At 36.9% G+C, this 6023-nt stretch overlaps 1 protein-coding gene across 6 annotated transcripts in view; it reads right to left on the reverse strand.

The window, feature by feature from the left end:
• MED12L (mediator complex subunit 12L) overlaps positions 1 to 6023 on the reverse strand; it is a 338137-nt gene that overhangs the window by 109654 nt on the left and 222460 nt on the right. The gene's annotated exons all lie outside the window — the stretch shown is intronic.

The raw sequence follows: 6023 nt of genomic DNA on the forward strand, positions 1-6023 counted from the left end.
ATCTTGGGGTATAGTAATTAAAATGTGTATCTTTATTTTAAAAATCAGTGTAAACACTACATGCTTATATCTGATTATACTTAGTGGCATTCATCATGAACAATTTTAGCTAATGCATATCTGAATATTTCTACAGCTTTTTAAAAATACTGGCTTTGTGCATTAAATTAACATCATATAGACATATAACACTCAACACTTTTTATCCTTCTTACTCGATTTAACTCTGTAACTAAAATTTCCTGCAACCAAAAATGCCTAAACTGCAAGTAAATGAAGCATTAACCCAAACATGGTAAGCCTCCTGAGACCAGCTCTTTTCCCTTCCAACAAATACTGGTCTCAGCTTTTACACTTTCCCATAGTGTCAGACAGGCTACAATAAGCTATTCTAACTTCCTCCTTTTCAGAAGACAAAACGGTCAAGAAAGAATATAATGAGTGTTTCAAGTAATGATCAGCTCATCATTAAAGGAAAACCAGGAGCTTTCTAGGGGCAACTAAAACATTATGGACCTACTCTGACTTCTTAGTTGAGGAATGTTTTCAATTTTTGATCATTCCAAATTTACATTCAGACACTCCCATTCATTCACTTACTCACTTGGCCTCCTGGAGGGAGAAACAGAGGACGAAGACAGGAAAAAAGAAGCTACTGTTTACTAATACCAACCAAGGTATAAATAATGTAGGAATTATCCTGTATATGATCTCATTTAATCTTTACTATATTACACGGTAGCCATCCCGAACCTTCTTTTCCAGAAGAAGAAACAGATTCAGCTATGTTAATTGTTTGTCCCAAGTAAAAAAGGTATGAACTGGAGGGGCAGAAGTCCACATTCCAGTCTGTATGGCCCTATAGTTACTAGCCTCTGGTTATGACCCAACACTGCCTCAAGCAAAATTTCCAAAACTAAGTAGCACAGCACACGGGAGAGTATCAATAAGAGGTCAGGAGTCATATGCAGGCATATCTCCACACTCAATCTCCAAACCATCTCTTCCCTCTAATCAACCATTACACATGAAGTTCTCATACCAGAAAAAGGTAAGTGCTTTATTTAAATCAGACTTGATAGATACAAATCATTTCAAATGACAGATTAAACACAGTAATTCAAGCATAGGGACCTAAAGATACCAATCTCGGCAAGGGAACATTAAAGGGTTTGTAATAATTATACTCCGCAAAAAATCTCAACTACTGGATGTGAGCCACAATTAGAGTGACTTTTGTGTACAGAGAGATCGAACAGTAAGATCTGCTGAAGATTTTACTACAATCCTTGTTGTATGTTCTGGCTCCATGGAAAAGATATGGGCAAGACAGAGCAATTTGAGCCATGTTTCCATTAAATCTCTGCCTCTTTTTGTTCTGTAATGAGTTAGTGTATTACAAAAGACTAGCAGGCCCTTTACATGGAAAGAAAAAAAACATATGGAAGGGAGAAATGACTAGAAGGCCAAGATAAGCCTTGGTAATACATTTCCCAATGTCTCCCACTAAAAAGGTGGTAAGTAGGAATAGGGTAAAGGATTCTTTCTAGGATTTAGAAAAACTTATCAATAATGTTACCTAATTTTCATTCCTTCTAAGATTCTAGAAACACATTCTTTCCTTGCATGCTTCTGTCTCTTTAGACTGTATTTTGAAAAATCAGTAAGGTTATGGGAATTCTCATCTAAAATTCTGTTAACTAAACCAGAATCCTTTTATAGAACAATGAAACCAAAAAAGTTGAATAAGTCATCCTGTGCCCCCCCCCCCCAAAAAACAGAGTATGGATCGACCAATTTTGGTTCATGATCCATGAACCAGATCTATGTCCAAAACAAGATTCTAGATATTCCTATATAAATTCAAAATTCCAAACTCCAATATAGACTTTAGGTTAATACTTCCAAACTACCTCAAAAACATGTGAAAGCAGCCCCTACTACATATCTCACAGAATGGAGTCTAGCAAATACAGAACAAACCAATTTTCAAAGTCCAAGGGGACTTTATTAAAAAGCAAAAGAGCAGAGAGATTGTTCTAAAGATTAAAAATCTAAAAAGACAGTAAAACCCAGGCACCTGGGTGGCTCAGTAGCTTGAGCATCTGTATCTGGATTTCAGGTCAGGTCATGATACTAGGCTCATGGGATAGAGCACTCCTCCTCCCCTTATGCCCCTCTCTGTCAGGCTCCACACTGAGGTTAGAGCCTACTTAAGCCTCTCTCTTTCTCTCTATCCCCCTCTCCGCCTTTCCCAGGCTCATGTGTGCTCTAATTTTTTTTTAGTTTTCCAAAAATAAAATAAAGTAGGGGTGCCTGGGTGTCTCAGTTAAGCATCTCACCCTTGGTTTCGGTCAGATTTCATCAGGTCATGATTTCACGGTTCATGAGTCCGAGCCCCACATGGAGCCACACTGGGCTCTTTGCTGACAGTTCAGAGCCTTCTTGGGATTCTTGGTCTCTCCTCCTCTCTCTCTGTCCCTCCCCAGCTCACTCGCTCTCACTCGCGCTCTCTCACTCTCTCTCAAAATAGATAAATAAACTTAAAAAACAAGGTCATAAGTAAATAAACAAAGACCCTAAAACCAAATGCAAGGTGTGACCAGCGATTGCAAGCCACATCAAAAAAATTAAAAGGGTATTAAAATTAAAAGGGAAATTGCAAAATTTTAATGCAGCAGTATATTTTAAAATATTTTGCTTCAACATTAATCTCGACTGATAATAGCACTGTGATTGGGCAGGAGAATATCTTTGTTTTTAGGATATACATGCTGAAGCAGTTAAGGGCAAAGCATTCTTCACGCTGACTATAATTTCAAACAGGTCCACCGAACATATTGGGGGTGGGGGGGGGAATGTGAAACAGGTTAACAATATGTGAATTGAGATGAAATCTATTTGAACCATTATTTCAATTTGTCTGTAGGTTTAGCATCTTTAAAAATCATATTAGAAAATGGCATGCCTGGGTGGCTTAGTGGGTTAAGCGACTGACTCCTCATTTCATCTCAGGTCACGATCTCACAGTTCCTGAGATGGAGTCCCATGCTGGGCTCTGCACTGACAGTGCAAACCTGCTTGGGACTCTCTCTCTCACCCTCTCTCTGCCCCTCCCCTGCTTGCTCTCCCTCTCTAAATAAATAAAAGAATGAATGAATGAATGAATAAATAAATAGATAAATAAATAAATAAATAAATAAATAAATAAATATTTAAAAAAATACGAGAAGAAAAAACAATCATCTTTAGTAAAAAAAAAAATAAATAAATAAACCCACATTTTTTTAAACATTGTGGTGGTCAAGAAACACAAACACATCCCAGGATGTCGTCCCGTATTCAAAATAAATTTGGGGTTTGTAAAGGCTAAAACAATGTTATTAAAAGAGCTTCCCTACATTTAATAGGACCTTCCAATGAAGCAGCAAGATAATTATGGTTATAAAGTCTCCTGTGGCTTTTATGAAATAAGAGACTTGCTATAAAAATCAGCAGAAAAAAAATTATGCAGGTTAACCTCTCAGTGATTTGAACAGTAATAAAGTTATGGGCTGTTTTTTAGCTGCTCTTTTCATCAAAGCTATTACACTTTTTTCGTGACTAAACGTGTACTATTTCCCTCTCTGAATGTTAAGTAAGACCAGCGTGAACGAGTCCCAACTTGAGATTGGCATGATACGCTTCAGGACACATACGTAAAGGCTGCCTCACACTAACTTCTTCATTACTAGACTTAGTTTGTATCACTGGCCAGAGCTTCTAAATAGTACCATCTGACTGTTATGTTACTAAGGGAGGGGAAAGCCTATGCCATACGGCCCCAGCCCAGCTCCAGAAGAGAAAGGGTCGCCTACTGCAAGTGGACAACGGGGACCCCAGCTCCCTTCCTCCTCTGTGAGCTTTTTATAAAAATCCCATGTCCAAAGTCAAGGTGTCTCATCATTACAGGGAAAACCTGAGGTCCTTACAGGAAAAAGATTTTTCTTTAACATAAAAAGTTAATGTTGTTAGTTGGCCCTAATAGGACAAAATCAACCCGGGTAAAAATGTATTAAAACTTAAGGTAGATAACAGAACTGCCTTTAGGCCTTTAACAGAACTTAGGAAGTATTTGTCTAGATAAAGTTCCTAACATGATTGCACACACATGACGGGAAAGTTGGGACGATAATCCCCAGAATGTGCAAAGAAGGCCTTTGCTCAACACATTTTTAAGGAGGCTACAAGGGATACACTCTCTTTGAATTGATGCTGTTAAGACTTGGCAGCTGGTTATTTTTATAGTTGGATTGATTTCATATCATTGATTACTTAAGTCTCACAGCAACAAATGGCAATGAACTCAACCCAAGAAGGGCAAATCTCTCCAACTAAAAGATCTCCAAGTGTAACCTTTCTCCTCAGGATGCGGTAAACTTGCTTTAAATGTAAAAAAGCAAAAATCCACAGAGAAGTATAAACTGGCATAAAGCAGAGTCAAACCTAATGCAGGACTATTTCTAAATCTGGCAAATTCTTTTAAGATTGAGCCACTATTAGGTTGCCTAATTTTTGTTCACAGACTTTCCCTAGGGCGGTCTACTCATCTATAACTTAATCCACCCTAAAGAGAATGGAATGGAAAACCATTTAAATTGTAGTTGTCTGTTTTTGTTTGTTTAGACAGGCAATAGAAGAAACAGAATTCTGAATTTTTGACAATTCAACTACTAGTATTATTTATTTATTTGAGAGACAGAGACAGAGCGTGAGCAGGGGAGGGGCAGACAGAGGGAGACACAGAATCTTTAGCAGACTCCAGGCTCTGAGCTGTCAACACAGAGCCCGATTTTGCAGGGCTTGAACTCACAAATTGTGCGGCTCCAACTCAAAAACCTTGAGATCATGACCTGAGCCAAAGTCTGCCGCCTAACTGACTGAGCCACCCAGGCGCCCTCAACTATTAGTATTTAAATTAAACACATTTTTGTTTTTCTGTACTAACACAGAAAGAAAACCAATTAGAACATGCACATATACATACATATATATATATATATACACACACACACACACACACACACACACAGACATATACAGATATAGATGTAGATATAGTTTAAAATAATAAAACTTAAAAATAAATTAGTACATAAAGTTAGTACAGAAATTAGTACATAAATATATATATTTTAAAATAAAATTTAAAATAATAAAATATATATATATATAATTTCCTTAAGGTGTAAGTAAACACTAAATAATATCTATTATTGACGTATGACTTCAAAAAGATTGCACATTTAATATTTTCATTTACCTTCACCCATGATAGTAACAGGTTTTAATTCCATCTGGTGAAATTTCATTTATTTACTTATTTGTTTGCTTCAAAACCTTTCAATCTTTTGTAGATTTTTATCTGAAAGTTCTAAAATTAATTACAAATAAGAAAAGGTGATTTGAATGTATAAATTTATCACTGTGGGAAAACTTTTACAAAGAACAAAGTTGTTTTCTCTTTAAAAATGGAATTCAGGGGGCGCCTGGGTGGCGCAGTCGGTTAAGCGTCCGACTTCAGCCAGGTCACGATCTCGCGGTCCGTGAGTTCGAGCCCCGCGTCGGGCTCTGGGCTGATGGCTCGGAGCCTGGAGCCTGTTTCCGATTCTGTGTCTCCCTCTCTCTCTGCCCCTCCCCCGTTCATGCTCTGTCTCTCTCTGTCCCAAAAATAAATAAACGTTGAAAAAAAAAATTAAAAAAAAATGGAATTCAAAGGATTAGGTGAGAACTCACCCCCAAAATAACTTTAAAATATTTTGAATACTGACATTTGTGTATATATAAAAATAGGTCCACAGAGATCATCAAATTATTGAATAAAACAACAGGTTTCCAATGTTATCAATCACTAGTAGAAACACATTTCAAGTTTAGTTTTTAAATAATAAGCTAAATAATATCTTAAAGGATTTGTCCTTCATAAAATACATTCTGATTCCTTTTAATCTAAGCTTTAATTGGCAGGAGGGTTATAAATGCAT

Source organism: Prionailurus bengalensis, chromosome C2 (genome assembly GCF_016509475.1).
Source record: "Prionailurus bengalensis isolate Pbe53 chromosome C2, Fcat_Pben_1.1_paternal_pri, whole genome shotgun sequence".
In the NCBI taxonomy this organism is placed as follows: Eukaryota; Metazoa; Chordata; class Mammalia; order Carnivora; family Felidae; genus Prionailurus; species Prionailurus bengalensis.